The sequence below is a fragment of the Monomorium pharaonis genome, chromosome 7 (genome assembly GCF_013373865.1).
Source record: "Monomorium pharaonis isolate MP-MQ-018 chromosome 7, ASM1337386v2, whole genome shotgun sequence".
Classification (NCBI taxonomy): Eukaryota; Metazoa; Arthropoda; class Insecta; order Hymenoptera; family Formicidae; genus Monomorium; species Monomorium pharaonis.
In genome coordinates, this window is record NC_050473.1 from 20,289,306 (window position 1) to 20,308,366 (window position 19,061).

General features: G+C 47.6%; 1 protein-coding gene, 1 long non-coding RNA gene and 2 other non-coding genes across 9 annotated transcripts in view; 3 read left to right on the forward strand and 1 right to left on the reverse strand.

Moving 5' to 3' along the window:
* The window catches only part of LOC105834973 (neurexin-1), a 421,734-nt gene that overhangs the window by 335,957 nt on the left and 66,716 nt on the right, over positions 1-19,061 (forward strand). The window lies entirely within an intron of this gene.
* LOC114255635 lies at positions 3,168-6,234 on the reverse strand. Of its 2 annotated transcripts, none has more exons than XR_004964202.1 (2): positions 4,170-6,234; positions 3,168-3,455 (listed from the first exon to the last, which is right to left on the reverse strand). It is a non-coding gene; the product is annotated as an uncharacterized LOC114255635 (long non-coding RNA). The 2 variants fall into 2 exon arrangements; XR_003626857.2 differs by having other exon boundaries at positions 3,168-3,629.
* LOC114254818 lies at positions 7,466-7,658 on the forward strand. The gene has a single exon (XR_003626102.2). It is a non-coding gene; the product is annotated as a U2 spliceosomal RNA (small nuclear RNA).
* LOC118646783 lies at positions 14,727-14,911 on the forward strand. Its single transcript, XR_004964221.1, has one exon. It is a non-coding gene; the product is annotated as a U2 spliceosomal RNA (small nuclear RNA).

Sequence of the window (19,061 nt, forward strand, 5' to 3'; positions counted from 1 at the left end):
TACTCCTATTTTTTTATCCATTATGCAGTGTCACCTTTTTATAAATAACATTTAAATCTGGAATCGATTGAACAACACATATTGACGAATGGAAATGTATGTGTTTTATGTTTTCAACTTAAAATATTGATTATTAACAATATTACTGTACAAAATGAAAATGAGGCTATAATACCTTTTTTTTATTATTTACTAAAAATAAATAAAATTCATAAAATAGTACTCATTATTTTGCACAAGCTTTCTTTTAAATTTAATACTAAATTTTTTTTTTTTCATAGATATGACACTCTCTAAAACCCTAAGATATTAATATTTTCATCAGATTTTAATTGTATAATGTAGAAAAATAAAATACGGATTTAAAATCCTTCTTAAAAATATCTTCTTCAATATTTGTGCTGTAACTCGTTATCACTAGCAATAGATTTGGTAATATTCGCGCTTCATCAGATAGGTTAGTCGTTCTAAGTTACATGCTTAGAAGAACCAGGCAAGCATAGCGAGATAGTAGTCGACCTAAGCTGCGCTCTCGTACGCTAGGAACAGCCTTGGAATCTGAAGGTCGTTCTAAACCTACCGGGCAGGATTCAGCGACCGGTCGAGTGCACTGATTCCTGCGACGCTTCCTCGCATATTACTCTTATTGGTCGAAGACCGAGACACCAAGTCAGCAAAGAGAAAAGATTTTATACAGAAGAAATCTGGAAATTCGCGAGTGCATTATAGAGAAAAGAGTTTAAAATAAATAGATAATAAAAGACAGTCTTGCGATCTGCTATTCTCTTCGTGGCAGATTTTAAATTGTAAAGTAGAGAGTTACTGATCGTATCGCGGTTGCCTATCTCATCAATATTTTATATCTTTATTTTATATAAGCAACGTTGAGCGATAAAAATATAAAGAAAATAAAAAATGACTAACGTCTGAAAAAAATTTAACAGATTACATGTCGTTTTGTGCGTATTATAATAATACTATTAACAAAATCAATTTATATTAGGTTTTGATCAATTTACATAGCTGATAATAATTTAATTTATATACAATTCTATATTTTTACAAAGAAAAGATTAATTATTAAGATAATGTAGAATATTTTGCATTTATTATAGATTTGCAATTATTATAAAGATACGTTTTATAAAATCAAGTTTTCTTTATTATGAATTTTACCTATTATTTTATTATTTTATAATAAATGATATTGATGTGTAAGACTAATAAGTAAAACTAATTGATATAAACAAAAATGTATCAATTACAAAAATTAATTCAAGCCAGTTTTATTTCGATATCTTTACTTTTTTGTTAGTATTATTTATTTTTATTTTTTTAAATAAATTATTAATAAAATATATATTAATTAATGAAAATTTTTATATTATATATTATTTTTAATTCATAATTATTTTAATTACATTTGGAGATGGTATTAATTTAAAAAATCTCTAACTGATCGTCTGAATTATACTTTTTGCAGAATTTTGTTACAAAAAGGTTTTTAGTTAATTAATTTATTATTAATAAAAAATTATATATTCTAATAAAATTCATTTTTATTGCGTACAAATTATTCGATACTTTCAAAAATGATATAATTTCGAAAACTTACACAATGCGCTGGTTTTGACAACTCACTTCTATTTGAAATTTAACCAATTAAAAAATATATTTAAACAAATGCCTGCTTGCAAATTGCATTAATAAGTGCAAACAAAAATTTTACGAACTTTTATTATCTATCTTATCACGAATTTATTCTCTACTGCACATCTTTTCACATAAGAATTGTCGAATAAACTTACAGATATTTTTGAAATCAAAATAATCTTAATAATAATCAAAATCTGTAATTAACATTGTGTCAGTACACTGGGGGCTAGCTTAACGTGCGAATGTATAAAACTCGTTTTCTTGGCTCATCAATCATCGTCGGCCAGCATCGTGAATGAAGATGTGAAGATTAATGACCCGGCAGTTAATTAATTCTGATGCAGTGATAACGCGCTACTAGTCGAAGACGATCGAGCGGAATCTTCCGTCTGATTAATGCCGCAGGATCTTTACCCGTCAGCCTGACAAACGACGCGGATCAATTTGCGCGAGCAAACCGTGATCTGCATTTCCGATTCTTATCCTGGCCTAAATATTTACCGCTTCTTAAGCGGCTGGTAATTACAAGCTCGAACGATTGAATTGCCGAACGTATTGTCGATATTAGAATGAAGACGCGAACATGTCCCACGGTTGAATCAGGCGTACTGCAGCTCCCTGAGCGCGTGTACATTTGTCTCGCACGCTACGACCGGACAAGCGACAAGCCAGCCGATGTACGAATGAAATGTACGTGCACGTGCGCGTCGCGTTTACATTCGCTGTTCACGTTCGTATACGAAATGCCGCTACCACCGCCTGGGAATCATCGATGTTTCCCATACCCAGCCGCTCTCCGTTCTCACCGTAAAACCAACGACGGTTCCCAAAGCGCGTTCGTGAGAGTTTCCGTCTTAAATTCAGGTCTTTTAATTTTCGCACGAATTAATTTTAGCTTGGACCGCGCAATCCTTCCCTTTATTCTCGAATATAATGTCCATAAAAATTTAACATTCATAAAAAAAGTATTTTATTTTAAGATATTAAAATATTTTATTTCTTGTTTCCGTTTTTTAAGTTTTTAAAATGTTTCAGTTTTTATTCAACAAAAAATTAAAAGCTGTTATAGATGTTTTAATTTTAAATATTTAGCGTTTTAAACTATGAGGATGTGTTGGATATCCAATAATATCCGATATCCGGTTTACCCGACCCTTTCATTATTATCCAGCCGGACAGTCGAATATCGTTAGTATCTGGCAAATATAATTTTATATTAAATTTTTGATGTAATTATGCTATATTAATTGGACAAACATACATACATATAGTCACAAAATATTTCACGTGAATATGTGCACATGTCATTACTATTGCTATCATTGACGCAGCCCTATTGCTGATTGTATTACATGCGGACTAAAATGTGATTTACGTCGTAGGTCTTATTTTTTATTAGTCAAAATATTTGAATGCTTCAACTTCTTTCGTACAATCAAAAAGACTTTTTAGCGCAGGAAAATCGGTTCATTCTGATAACGAAAACAGATTATTAACGCAAAACGCTGAAATGTTATTTATTATAAAAATTTTATTAATATTAAACTATGATTGCTAAATGCAAAAATAGCAAAATAATGTCAGAAAAATATTACAAAATATCAATCAGAAAATAAATCTACTTCTAAAGATTTTGTCACTTATATATTGTATTTTTTTTAATAGTATCGGATATCCAGCAAATATCCGGTCGAATAATTAAGGCACCAAATATCCGATTAGATATCCGTTATTCGGTTTTACACTATTACCAGATATCCGGTATCCGGTATACGGTAATTTCACTATCCGGCACATACCTAAAACATACATTATACATATTATATATATTATATTATATATATAATATATAATTAACATATATTACAAATTCTATTATAATAAAAGTTGAAATATATTAGTGCAAATTAGATATTAATAATCTTCAGTCTTCTAAATTTGTTCCGAAACAGATAAACTCAGAAAATTTAGACCTATAAAAAAGACAAATAAAATTAATCAATTAATGTAAAATACGTAAGTGCTACACAGTAAAAAAATTTGTGTTAAATTTAACAGATATCGCATGTCCAAAACGGTCTATAGAAATTTTTCTGTTAATTTAACATATTAAGCATATGTTAAATAGCAACATAAATATTATGTTATATTTTAACATAAAACTAAATATAAATTTTATAATGTAACATAATTTTTATGTAACAATTTAATGAGAAAATTATGTCAAAGTAACACATGTAATATGTTACTTTAACATTATAATAATGTTAATGTAACGTGTATAACGTGTAACAATAACATATTATATATGTTATTTTAACACAATCATATTATTTTAACACGTTATATATATTAATTTAACATATTATATATGTTAAATAATAATTATTCTAGAAATGCTGAAAAAAATGTTTACAATTACATATATAGATCGTTCCAGGATCATCGATAAAAACTGTGTGTATATTATTGGAATCAGTCCAATATTATAATATATGTGAATGCAAACGTACTTGGTTCTCTGTTCTTGGCGACCCCCTTTTATTCACCTAATAGGTGAATCTTTTTCACGAGAAATGTGCCATCTCAGATTAGATAGTAAAGTCCTAAAAAATGAAATGGTCTTTGTTAAAACTCAATTATAGAGTAAATTCAACATTTTTTTCTGTCAATTTTAACAGCTAAATCCTGTCACTAATAATAAAGAACGTATTTATGGTGTAAAATTAAAAGTACGTGCACATTGTGTTACTTTTACACTCTTTTTTAGTTATTTTAGTAATTTAACACTTTACTTAAATTAACACAACAGCAATATGTTAAAGTAACAAGCAAATATGTTAAATTTTAACATAAAAGTTTTAACCAGGATATTTTTTTAACAAGAAAACACAAAATTTTTTACTGTGTATGTGAATATATCGAGCATTCTCGTCTCCTCATTACTTTAACCAAGTGTGCTACTTGTCTAAGTATGACAACTCAATCCACTTTCAAATTTAGCCTCCCAGTATATTATACTTCTCTGTCAATTTATGTATCAATTTAGACTATGTCACTAAAGAGTTAATTATCTGAAAGCCCAGTTTTATTTCGCAAACTGCAAATGTATATGACAAACTAAAGTTTATTTCCGCAATTGCAAGACATGTTGTTGTTTCCTTATTTAAGAAAAAAATTACAGATTTATTTTCTACGTAAACAATCAATTTATTATTCTTTGCCAAAAATATTTTTGAAATTTTGATAAAAACTTTATAAAGATATCTATGTCATATGGTAATAATATTACCGTCGTTTGGATTTTATACCGCAATTGCTATAACTGCTCTAGATTATGAGTTCATCTCACTCTAGATTACGGATTCCTCGCTTCTAAAGATTTGGCTCCACGCTCTATTCGATTCCCGGTGCCAGACGGAAGCACGACCACACCCGTTGGGTTGATGCTTCCCTAGTAAAGTGATACAGTTTATTGGACTTCTTCAGATCGGAATGCAGCGTCAATGACATTCTTATCTCAATTCGACAGAAAAGAAAAAAAAGGAGAAAAGGGGGAACGAATCTGTGCAGTCAATTCGGGACACGTATGCACATATAACACTTCGCATGTCACTGCTCGCACACATGGTTCCGCTTCTCACGAAACTGATTACAAGACTGGTGTACCAGCTGCATTTTTATGTCATACTGGTGAACTGACTATGCCTGGCCAGTGAGTGGCAACTGTTACTCTTCTGTCGTTAGACTCGTATGTTTAAAACAACATTTGCAATCAGTTAAATAGACTTATAAAGTATCCCGCAAAGTTTATGTTTATTTCGAAAAGGCATTGAATAATGCTAAAAATATAATTAGTTGAGATAAAAAATAATAATAGAAGTTTTTATTTAAGAGATGTATCTGTAAAAAAATAATATATAAATATTTAACTATTTTATGTAATAAATATTAAAAAACCGAATAAATATATCATGTATAAACAGAAAACAGATATCAAAAGTAAAAGCTTTTTTGTAGTCAAATAAGAATAACATAATTCAACTGAACGTAGAAATTTTTAAAGATTATTCAAAACAAATATTTTATTTATAATAAAAGTAATTTATAAACAGCTTACGAAATTGTATTAGATTGAAAAAGAAGTCCTTCACAAATTCATGCCTTTTTAATTTAACAATTTAAGTTAACTAAAACAATTATGCAATAAATCAATAAAATGACTATTATATATTGCAAATATATAATCACGAAACTAATATTATGTATTATAATTGCAAACATAATCGTAAAAGTAATATTATACATTGCATATTATATTTTGCAAATACAATCGCAAAATTAATGTTATATATTGCATAACGTTTTGCGAATATAATGGCAAAATTAATATTTTGCATAATATTATGTATTGCGTATTGCATAAAGCAATTAGAATTGCAAAATTAATATTATACATTGCATATCATATATTGCAAATACAAACACAAAAATAATATTATAATTCTAATTGCAAATATAATCGCAAAATTAATATTGTATATTGTGTGATAATATGTTGTATATATATCGCGTAAAATATATTGCAAATATATTTTATAATATTATATATAATTATGTATTACAGTTGCAAATATAATTGTAGAATTATAATATAATATAATTTTCAAATATTTTTCAAAATTAATATTAAATATTGCGTAAAATATATTGTAAATATATAATCGCGAAATTAATATTACACATTGCATATTAAACATTGCAAATATAATGGCAAAATTAATATCATACATTGCTAACCGTATGTTGCAAATATAATCACAAAATTAATATTATACGTGTATATTGCGTAATAATATATTGTATGTTGATAATTGCGAAATTAATGTTACATATTGGATATTATATATTGCAAATACAATCGCAAAATTAATATTATAATTGCAAATATAATTATGAAAGTTTTGATATTAATTGAATATACTTGCAGCATCGTAAGAGAGACCAGTAGCTAAAGAATGAATTTAATATACACACTCAAACACTGTATTGTATAATATGTAAGTATATAGATTGTGGTGTGCAAATTATAAACATGATAGTATCAAAGATAAGCAAATCAGATATCTAAATTTATTCAAAATAGAAAATGCAAAATAGTTTAAACCTTTTTATTTGGTCACAATTAATCCATTAACCTGCTAAGAATGTTTCATTAAACCATGTACAATAGATCAAATTCAAGTTTTAACCCAATTTAATATATTAAATTAAAAAAAAAAATTATATCTTAAAGTCTGTCGAATTATGGATCGTGTCAAGTATACTTAAGAGGCAGATATTTATATAAATTAATTAGATACGATACAATACGTAAATTCAGCGACGACAGGTTAACACGACGTGTAAACACGTGAATATAATAATATAAATATTCAAGAAATAAAATTGTAAGAATTACTATAAGCGTCAATACAATGAGAAAATAGCGTCAGAAACACACATATATATTCACTAAAGAGATATAAAATAATTAGAACATTTAAAAAAAAATTTTTTTTTTGCAAAAAATTGAAAAAAAATTTTTTGCAAAAAAATTGCAAAACAATTTTTGCAAATATAAAATGTTTTAGTATACATTAAAGAAGGCTTCAGCCACGTGTTTCAACTAGAGAGAAAGGAGGGATTGACCGTGGAGGGGGACGATCGAACCGAAGGCTTACTGTGACTGCCACCAAGCGGCGTGCGGTTCTCGGGAGTAAAGTGCAACCTTCTACTCTATATAAGTCGAAGAGAAATGTTTCTAACTATCGCTTCTCGGCTCTCTGAGCTAAGATCAAAGTGTAGTATCTGTTCTTATCAGCTTAATATCTGATACAGTCCCCATAGGGGACTCAGAATATTAAACTGATTTTTGCAACCAGGCGGGGTTCCGGGGCTTGCTCCGACCCTACCGCGGGTCAACCCGACATTGCAGTACCGTCGGGACTGGCCCAATAAATGTATTAAATACATACGCGAAGGCGAGCCTGGCGCCTCTTAGAATTAATATTAAACACGCCCAAGTGTAGTATTCTGAAGTCCCCGAACATACCTGCGGGTCTGGAGCACGAAAAATCTCTAAGTCCCGTTGCCGGCTGCCGTATTAGTATATCCATTTATATTATAACGTGCACTGCACAAAATTTAACATCCATTGACTTGGCACATGGCAATATACTCGCCATGTGCCATAGAACATGATGTAGACGGCGGCCGCGCACCGAGCTTAAGCCGGACCCGCACCGGCAGGTATGTTCATTAGCTCAGAGCTTAGTATATAAGTTCGAGTGTGTGTGTCGCGTCGTGTCTTTGCCGAGGAGCGATTCCGTCGAAGTTATACGCGCCGCTATAGTTATAACCGGGAACGCATTAATTGCAATTCACACGTCTTAGGCTCCATTCACCGGACAAGTTCCCGGTATACATATCGCGAGTGCCGTTAAAAATTAAAGTACCGCGCGTGAATAGACGACCAGGAGACGAAGCAGAAGATCGCCCAGGGACCGTTGGGCCCGACATTGGTAAGTGATATTGCTATTACTACTTTGGTGGTGGGCCGGCACTCAGTGGCCGGTGCGAAAGTGAAGCCGCGCAGGACGAGAGTCCGGCGCAGTCCCCTTCCTCCCCGGCACGTGAGTTGCCAATTCCCGGGAGGAACGAGCGGCGCCTGTCGGCGTTCCCTCGTTGCGTCGTCGCGCGGTGCGCGGGTACGTTCGTACTCTTCCGCATCGTCGACGTGCGTGGCGTGGGCGCGTCGCCCGGCGGCGCTCTTAATTTTAAATAGTGCGCGCACGGCGGGAGCGCCGTTGGCTCTCTCGTCGACCAACCAGCGCGCGCGCCGGGCCCTCTTCCGGCGAGGCGGATTCGCCCCGTCACTGCGTGTCGAGAGGCTATTGGACTTGTCCAATAGTCTCTCCAAAGATCGAGCGGGCCCTTAAATAGCCGTAAATAAATATAATAAAGTAATGGCAATGTCGGGTCCAACGGAGTTCGTATTCGAATATCCCCTGCCTCCAGAATGGAACGATCGCGCTCGCTGCCCCCGGTGTTGGGCAGCGAGGGAGGCAGGGAGTCACAAAGAGAGCGTGACGGGCGACTTCTGCGACATGGCGCATCTCGCAAAACATTTAAAGAAAAAACATCCGGGGGATACAATTATATATAAATGCGCATTCTGTAATTTCAGGGGGACGTCTAAATACCCCCTGAAAGATGTTAAAATACATATCGAGAAACGCCACAAATCCCCCGCTGCGAATGCGCCATGTCCGAGCACTCGCGATAGCGATAGGAGATCCGGCGAGTCATGCGGTACGGGCGTGCGTACTCGAGCGTCGGGCGCGTGCGCGGGACCATCGGGGGCGGCCAGAGGGGCGCGAAATACTGCCCCACGCGACCTGCGGCAACCCGGGTTGCCCTTCGTGCCTACCCCGCCGCCACAAACATCCAGGGCGGCCACGAGAACGAGCGCGACACCACCGCCGGTCGCAACAGAGTCCCCCTCATACGCGGCAGTGACTGCGGGCAGTACACGGCCGCGAACAACCCCGCCAACGACAGCGAATACCCGCAGATCCACTGCCGCCAAAAGCGCCGCGCCAACAGCAGCAGCCACAACATCGGCGAGGACCGCCGCAACGACAATATCCACGAGGTGTACAGTGTTGTCGAACGAAAGAGTGAGCATGCCCATCAATAGGAAAACTGCCGCACAACCGTCAACCTCGCGGGCCGGCGCCAACTATAACAAAACCACCACCCGGCCCGCCAGTGCGGCAGTTAGCCCGCCAATCGCGGCAAGATCGGCACGCGCTCCCTCCCAGCCCCCGCAGCGAAAAACACCAGCTGCGGGGGCAGCAGGAGCGCCCACCACCATCCGTCGGAGCGGGGAGGGAGCTCCGAGGAAATCGCCGCTCGAGAGGCCAATCGCGTCGAGGACGCGTCGAGCGGCGAGCGTGCCGATTGAGAAGAGCGAGCCCAGGAGAAACGCAGCCAGACCGGGACGCGTCCCCCCGCACCCTCCCGCCGAGGAAATTTCCATCCATTCCTCGGATGGGGAGGGCACGCCAAGGAACATCGGCGGCGCGGGGGCGACAAGGAAAATGACCAGGAAGCTGCCCGACAGGACTCCGCCGTCCACTAGCCAAGGCGGAGCCATGACGAGGACGAGGAGTCGGGCGGCCAGCGTTCCGGTCGAGAACAGCGCCCTGGAGAGCCGGCGGGCAGCTCTGGACCGGACATCGTCCAGAGCGATGGGCAGCGCGGCGTCGCGCAGCACGGGGGTGTCGACGAGGAGGACCCCGGCGAAGCAACCCCCCGTGCGGCCCCCCAGCCTGTTGCCGAACACCAGCGACAGACCAACGGGGGGCCCCAGCGAGAGAATTCCATCTCTCTCGCCCGCGACGTCGCTACCGACGACACTGACCACCTGCACGGTGACGACGACGACGTGCGGGAGTCCAGTGATGTCCACTGGACTGCCCGCAGGGGGGAGGCAAATGTCACCGCGCCTACCCCCCCTCCCGACCATCGTGGAGGCGTCACCGTGCGCGGCGGTCATGATGAGGACTCCCCCTAAGCAACGACCACCAGCGCCACCTAGGAGGGAGTCCCCGGAGGAAAGGAAGAGCGCGGCGCCACCTACAACACCGGGAAGTGAGGGGGACGAAGAGGAGGCATGGAGGGTGTGCCTGGGGAGAAGAGCGGGGAGAAGGCGCCTCCCCCCGACCCCCCCCTCTGACCACGAGTCCCCGTTGGCCGCGTGCGCGCGTACCCCGCCGAGTGCGTCGCCAAAAGCGTCGGCGAACTCTCGCGAAACCGCCAGCCATCGCGAGAGCTTAAATTTATCCGATTTTAATAATAATGAAATAACGGCTACCTCCACACAAACCGTCCCACCATCTGCGACGGAGGCGGAAAGCTGTCGCAGGACATCGCCGGACCATGAGGAGGCAGACAACCGGGAACGTACTGCACAGGTAGGTGCCGTACACCCGAATGCTCCCGTAAATGTCCGCGGTGTAATGGGTCGGCGGCGTGCAGCCGTGCCACCCAGCGTGCCACCTCGTGAGGAAGGTGGCGCACCTCCGGCCCCTGTCTGTCGTCACGGGGGTCGGGGGCGGCACGACGGTCGGCGGCGTGTCGACGTTCCGGCCGGCCAGCCGCCGCGGGGTCGCCCGGCGCCTGCGACTGTCGCAAGGCAGCGTAGGCGTGAGCGGGTGGCTGCCCGCGACGCGCTGGTCGGGCGTGCGGAGGCCGTCGCTACGATTGCGGACTTGGAGACTGTCGCGGTTTCGGTCGCGGCATTCTTCGGGGAGGAGGCATCGGAAAGGACCGGACGTGCCGCACCCGGCGCCCAAGACCGCCCAGATCGGTCGCGGAACGCGGGGGCTCGCCGAGGGGCGAGGGGAGGTGAGTCTCTGCGGAGAGAGGGCGCCAATGGCGCGGGGCCAGCACCGGCTCGCCCCGCAGCGTCGGGAGAAGCACGCGGGGACTGGGTGTGTGAGGCCAAGCGCATCCAGGCGCTGTACAGGGCGAACCGCCGGAAAGCGGTTCGAGAGGTGCTCCAGGGTCCCGCCGAGTCGTGCCAAGTGCCGATTCGGCGGGTCCAGGAGTACTTCGAACAACTGTACTCCGGCCACCGGGAGAACCTGGCCGGCGCCGGGGTGCGCGAGGCCAATCACACTGACCCCTCGGGCGTGGCGGGGGAGTTTTCCTATCTCCTGGATCCCTTCACGCAGCGAGAGGTGGACCGTCGGCTCCGGCGTATGAACAACTCTGCGCCGGGTCCCGACGGTGTCTCCTACAGGGACCTGCGTGGAGCGGACCCGGGAGCTGGGCTCCTCAGCGCAGTGTTTAATGCGTGTCTGCGTCTCGAGGCGGTTCCCGCGTCCTGGAAGACCTCCAACACTCTTCTTATTCATAAGAAGGGTGACCAGAACGTGTTGGAGAATTGGCGCCCTCTCGCCTTGGGGGACACTGTCCCTAAGCTCTTCGCCGCGCTCTTGGCCGACCGTCTGACCGACTGGTCGATCGACCACGGCCGGCTTAGTCCCGCTCAAAAGGGCTTCCTGCGGGACGAGGGGTGCTACGAGCACAACTTCGTCCTTCAGGAGGTCCTGAACGATGCGCGGAGGACCCGGAGGCAAGCGGTCGTCGCGTGGCTGGACCTGTCCAACGCGTTTGGATCGATCCCGCACGAGACGATCCGTCATGCGCTCACTGGAGCGGGTGTCCCACGGGGCCTCATAGCGATATGGGACTCCATGTACGATGGTTGCACGACGCGGGTGCGTGCCGCCGACGGATTCACCGCGCCCATCCGCATTCGCTCGGGCGTCAAGCAGGGTTGTCCGCTAAGCCCCATTGTTTTCAATATCGCCATCGACTCGGTGTTGCGTGCAACTACCGAGTTCGATGACGGCTATCGGCTCCACGGTCACCGGTGGAGCACATTGGCTTACGCGGATGACATTGCACTCCTGTCATCGACGCCCGAGGGAATGCGGAGACTGCTTAATGCAGTGGAGAAGGAGGCAGCGTCGGTAGGATTGCGGTTCAACCCTGCCAAATGTGCCACCCTGCACATCGGTGCGGGCAATGGCGGCAGGGTCCTGCCGACGTCATTCCGGATCCAGGGCCAACCGATGCGTCCGCTGTTAGAGGGTGAATCCTATGAACATCTCGGGGTTCCAACGGGATTCTCCGTCGACCAGACGCCCTACGCCACTGTCGGGGACATCGTCTCTGACCTCCAGGCGGTCGACCGTTCCCTCCTCGCTCCGTGGCAGAAATTTGATGTAATGGCGACGTTCATCCTGCCACGTTTGGACTTTCTGCTGCGGGGAGCCAGGGTTTTGAAGCGTCCTCTCGCGGCCGTCGACAAGACCATCCGTCGATACGCGAAATCCTGGATGAATCTCCCTCAGCGAGCGAGTGCGGAGGGCGTCTACATGCCACCCAAATGGGGGGGGTGTGGACTCCTGCCGCTCTCAGATCTCGCCGACGTCTTGTCCATCGCCCACGTTTTCCGTATGCTTACGGTGCGTGACGCGGCGGTCAGGACGTTGGCGTGGGAATCGTTGAGGGGAGTGGTTCATCGCAGGATCGGCCACGTCCCTAGTTGCGAGGATATCGCCAGTTTCCTCTCCGGCTCGCTGGAGGGGAACCTGAGGGACGGAGGGGAGGCTTCGCTCTGGTCGAGGGCTCGGAACGCCGCAAGGAGACAGTCGGAGAGGCTGTTGCTGCGATGGCGGTGGGTCGAGGAGACGGAGGAGATGATCTTGGAATGCCGAGGTCCCAGAGGAGCGGCGATTAAGATCCCGCCTGGAGCGCGCGACCAGGTCGTGGGTCGGCTGCGCTCAGCTGTAGCAGAGCACTACGCGAGCACTCTGCTCGCTAAGAAGGACCAGGGAAAGGTCTTCGAGGTGTCGTCGCGGTGCCGAGTGAGCAATCACTTCATCCGCGGCGGCAGCTTCACTCGCTTCGCCGACTGGCGCTTCATTCATAAGGCCAGATTAGATGTTTTACCCCTCAACGGCGCGCGGCGTTGGGGGGAAGGAGACAAGCGCTGTCGGCGGTGCGGTGAAGTATCGGAGACACTTCCCCACGTGCTCTGCCACTGCGGCGTCCACTCTGCCGCAATACAGCTGAGGCACAACGCTGCATTGCACCGCCTCTGGAGGGCTTGCCGTCTACCAGGGGAAAAGCGGGTCAACCAGCGTGTAGAGGGGATCGACGGGGAACTTGGGGAGCTACGACCTGATCTTGTGATCAGGCACGAGCCCTCCAAGTGTGTCGTCATATGCGACGTGACGGTGCCCTTTGAGAACCGTTGGCAAGCTTTCGAGGACGCTCGCGCGAGGAAAATCGCCAAGTACTCGCCGCTAGCAGAGGAGCTCCAACGCAGAGGGTACCGTGTGGTCGTGACGGCCTTCGTCGTCGGTGCTCTCGGGTCATGGGATCCGAGAAACGAAGCGGTGTTGAGACTCCTACGGGTTGGCGCCCCGTATGCGTCCATGATGCGCCGCTTGATCGTCTCGGATACCATACGCTGGTCTAGGGACATTTATGTGGAGCATGTGTCCGGCATCAGGCAGTACGAGGCTCCTCCTCATGTTGCCGGTGGTGGACTCGCGACACCGCCTCAAGCCGTTCGCCGACGCTGGCTCGCCGGAGAACTGGAACAGCGGCGCGTCGCGTATCCGAATGTGTGAATGTCGCGTAAATTAATATCGTTTTTGTCTCGGCCCCCCCTTTTTAACCGCACAGGAGGGAGCGGCCCAAAATGCACTTTATTTATTATTTTTAATTTTTAAGTACAAACTTTTTTATTATTATTATTTTTTTTTTATTTATTTGACTAGTGCACGGGGCCCCTCCTGACTGGTTTTATTTATTTATTTATTTATTTATTTATTTATTTATTTATTCATTTATTTATTTAATCATTTATTTATTTATTTATTTATTCATACACTTATTTATTTATTTTATCTATTTATTTATTCCTTTTTTTTTTTTTTTACATATTTGACATTTTCTTTTTTATTCTATTTATTACTCTTTAATTTTTATTTTTCTTTATTTTTACCTATTTATTCTCTCTTAACTTTTATTTTCTTGTTTGTGGGGCCCTGAATATCCGTGTATGAATGTCGCGAAAACTATATTGTATTTTAGCGGGTATGAATGCCGCGTTTTGACTACTCTTAATTTTAACTATTTGTTTATTGCCGCGCGCGCGTACCCCTGGGATTTTTATTATTTCCGACGACCACTATCTGTGATACTCCCAGGGGACGCCCACATAATTGTGATAACGTATCCCCCCAGCACGCGAGCTGGGGGGATGAAAATATATGTGATACTTTACGCGGGCTGGGGGAAGCGTCCCCCAGCCCCTAATTAGTCATGCCCACTGGCAGGGGGGGCCATTGTCCCCTGCCCATAAAGTATTTTAAGCATGCGCGCGGCCTAGCCCGCTCATTTCTGTACCTGCCCCAGGGGGGATTTGTTCCCCCTGGGGACTATCTTTTGTTTAAAATAAAGAGCGAGTTAATCTGTTCTTATCAGCTTAATATCTGATACAGTCCCCATAGGGGACTCAGAATATTAAACTGATTTTTGCAACCAGGCGGGGTTCCGGGGCTTGCTCCGACCCTACCGCGGGTCAACCCGACATTGCAGTACCGTCGGGACTGGCCCAATAAATGTATTAAATACATACGCGAAGGCGAGCCTGGCGCCTCTTAGAATTAATATTAAACACGCCCAAGTGTAGTATTCTGAAGTCCCCGAACATACCTGCGGGTCTGGAGCACGAAAAATCTCTAAGTCCCGTTGCCGGCTGCCGTATTAGTATATCCATTTATATTATAACGTGCACTGCACAAAATTTAACATCCATTGACTTGGCACATGGCAATATACTCGCCATGTGCCATAGAACATGATGTAGACGGCGGCCGCGCACCGAGCTTAAGCCGGACCCGCACCGGCAGGTATGTTCATTAGCTCAGAGCTTAGTATATAAGTTCGAGTGTGTGTGTCGCGTCGTGTCTTTGCCGAGGAGCGATTCCGTCGAAGTTATACGCGCCGCTATAGTTATAACCGGGAACGCATTAATTGCAATTCACACGTCTTAGGCTCCATTCACCGGACAAGTTCCCGGTATACATATCGCGAGTGCCGTTAAAAATTAAAGTACCGCGCGTGAATAGACGACCAGGAGACGAAGCAGAAGATCGCCCAGGGACCGTTGGGCCCGACATTGGTAAGTGATATTGCTATTACTACTTTGGTGGTGGGCCGGCACTCAGTGGCCGGTGCGAAAGTGAAGCCGCGCAGGACGAGAGTCCGGCGCAGTCCCCTTCCTCCCCGGCACGTGAGTTGCCAATTCCCGGGAGGAACGAGCGGCGCCTGTCGGCGTTCCCTCGTTGCGTCGTCGCGCGGTGCGCGGGTACGTTCGTACTCTTCCGCATCGTCGACGTGCGTGGCGTGGGCGCGTCGCCCGGCGGCGCTCTTAATTTTAAATAGTGCGCGCACGGCGGGAGCGCCGTTGGCTCTCTCGTCGACCAACCAGCGCGCGCGCCGGGCCCTCTTCCGGCGAGGCGGATTCGCCCCGTCACTGCGTGTCGAGAGGCTATTGGACTTGTCCAATAGTCTCTCCAAAGATCGAGCGGGCCCTTAAATAGCCGTAAATAAATATAATAAAGTAATGGCAATGTCGGGTCCAACGGAGTTCGTATTCGAATATCCCCTGCCTCCAGAATGGAACGATCGCGCTCGCTGCCCCCGGTGTTGGGCAGCGAGGGAGGCAGGGAGTCACAAAGAGAGCGTGACGGGCGACTTCTGCGACATGGCGCATCTCGCAAAACATTTAAAGAAAAAACATCCGGGGGATACAATTATATATAAATGCGCATTCTGTAATTTCAGGGGGACGTCTAAATACCCCCTGAAAGATGTTAAAATACATATCGAGAAACGCCACAAATCCCCCGCTGCGAATGCGCCATGTCCGAGCACTCGCGATAGCGATAGGAGATCCGGCGAGTCATGCGGTACGGGCGTGCGTACTCGAGCGTCGGGCGCGTGCGCGGGACCATCGGGGGCGGCCAGAGGGGCGCGAAATACTGCCCCACGCGACCTGCGGCAACCCGGGTTGCCCTTCGTGCCTACCCCGCCGCCACAAACATCCAGGGCGGCCACGAGAACGAGCGCGACACCACCGCCGGTCGCAACAGAGTCCCCCTCATACGCGGCAGTGACTGCGGGCAGTACACGGCCGCGAACAACCCCGCCAACGACAGCGAATACCCGCAGATCCACTGCCGCCAAAAGCGCCGCGCCAACAGCAGCAGCCACAACATCGGCGAGGACCGCCGCAACGACAATATCCACGAGGTGTACAGTGTTGTCGAACGAAAGAGTGAGCATGCCCATCAATAGGAAAACTGCCGCACAACCGTCAACCTCGCGGGCCGGCGCCAACTATAACAAAACCACCACCCGGCCCGCCAGTGCGGCAGTTAGCCCGCCAATCGCGGCAAGATCGGCACGCGCTCCCTCCCAGCCCCCGCAGCGAAAAACACCAGCTGCGGGGGCAGCAGGAGCGCCCACCACCATCCGTCGGAGCGGGGAGGGAGCTCCGAGGAAATCGCCGCTCGAGAGGCCAATCGCGTCGAGGACGCGTCGAGCGGCGAGCGTGCCGATTGAGAAGAGCGAGCCCAGGAGAAACGCAGCCAGACCGGGACGCGTCCCCCCGCACCCTCCCGCCGAGGAAATTTCCATCCATTCCTCGGATGGGGAGGGCACGCCAAGGAACATCGGCGGCGCGGGGGCGACAAGGAAAATGACCAGGAAGCTGCCCGACAGGACTCCGCCGTCCACTAGCCAAGGCGGAGCCATGACGAGGACGAGGAGTCGGGCGGCCAGCGTTCCGGTCGAGAACAGCGCCCTGGAGAGCCGGCGGGCAGCTCTGGACCGGACATCGTCCAGAGCGATGGGCAGCGCGGCGTCGCGCAGCACGGGGGTGTCGACGAGGAGGACCCCGGCGAAGCAACCCCCCGTGCGGCCCCCCAGCCTGTTGCCGAACACCAGCGACAGACCAACGGGGGGCCCCAGCGAGAGAATTCCATCTCTCTCGCCCGCGACGTCGCTACCGACGACACTGACCACCTGCACGGTGACGACGACGACGTGCGGGAGTCCAGTGATGTCCACTGGACTGCCCGCAGGGGGGAGGCAAATGTCACCGCGCCTACCCCCCCTCCCGACCATCGTGGAGGCGTCACCGTGCGCGGCGGTCATGATGAGGACTCCCCCTAAGCAACGACCACCAGCGCCACCTAGGAGGGAGTCCCCGGAGGAAAGGAAGAGCGCGGCGCCACCTACAACACCGGGAAGTGAGGGGGACGAAGAGGAGGCATGGAGGGTGTGCCTGGGGAGAAGAGCGGGGAGAAGGCGCCTCCCCCCGACCCCCCCCTCTGACCACGAGTCCCCGTTGGCCGCGTGCGCGCGTACCCCGCCGAGTGCGTCGCCAAAAGCGTCGGCGAACTCTCGCGAAACCGCCAGCCATCGCGAGAGCTTAAATTTATCCGATTTTAATAATAATGAAATAACGGCTACCTCCACACAAACCGTCCCACCATCTGCGACGGAGGCGGAAAGCTGTCGCAGGACATCGCCGGACCATGAGGAGGCAGACAACCGGGAACGTACTGCACAGGTAGGTGCCGTACACCCGAATGCTCCCGTAAATGTCCGCGGTGTAATGGGTCGGCGGCGTGCAGCCGTGCCACCCAGCGTGCCACCTCGTGAGGAAGGTGGCGCACCTCCGGCCCCTGTCTGTCGTCACGGGGGTCGGGGGCGGCACGACGGTCGGCGGCGTGTCGACGTTCCGGCCGGCCAGCCGCCGCGGGGTCGCCCGGCGCCTGCGACTGTCGCAAGGCAGCGTAGGCGTGAGCGGGTGGCTGCCCGCGACGCGCTGGTCGGGCGTGCGGAGGCCGTCGCTACGATTGCGGACTTGGAGACTGTCGCGGTTTCGGTCGCGGCATTCTTCGGGGAGGAGGCATCGGAAAGGACCGGACGTGCCGCACCCGGCGCCCAAGACCGCCCAGATCGGTCGCGGAACGCGGGGGCTCGCCGAGGGGCGAGGGGAGGTGAGTCTCTGCGGAGAGAGGGCGCCAATGGCGCGGGGCCAGCACCGGCTCGCCCCGCAGCGTCGGGAGAAGCACGCGGGGACTGGGTGTGTGAGGCCAAGCGCATCCAGGCGCTGTACAGGGCGAACCGCCGGAAAGCGGTTCGAGAGGTGCTCCAGGGTCCCGCCGAGTCGTGCCAAGTGCCGATTCGGCGGGTCCAGGAGTACTTCGAACAACTGTACTCCGGCCACCGGGAGAACCTGGCCGGCGCCGGGGTGCGCGAGGCCAATCACACTGACCCCTCGGGCGTGGCGGGGGAGTTTTCCTATCTCCTGGATCCCTTCACGCAGCGAGAGGTGGACCGTCGGCTCCGGCGTATGAACAACTCTGCGCCGGGTCCCGACGGTGTCTCCTACAGGGACCTGCGTGGAGCGGACCCGGGAGCTGGGCTCCTCAGCGCAGTGTTTAATGCGTGTCTGCGTCTCGAGGCGGTTCCCGCGTCCTGGAAGACCTCCAACACTCTTCTTATTCATAAGAAGGGTGACCAGAACGTGTTGGAGAATTGGCGCCCTCTCGCCTTGGGGGACACTGTCCCTAAGCTCTTCGCCGCGCTCTTGGCCGACCGTCTGACCGACTGGTCGATCGACCACGGCCGGCTTAGTCCCGCTCAAAAGGGCTTCCTGCGGGACGAGGGGTGCTACGAGCACAACTTCGTCCTTC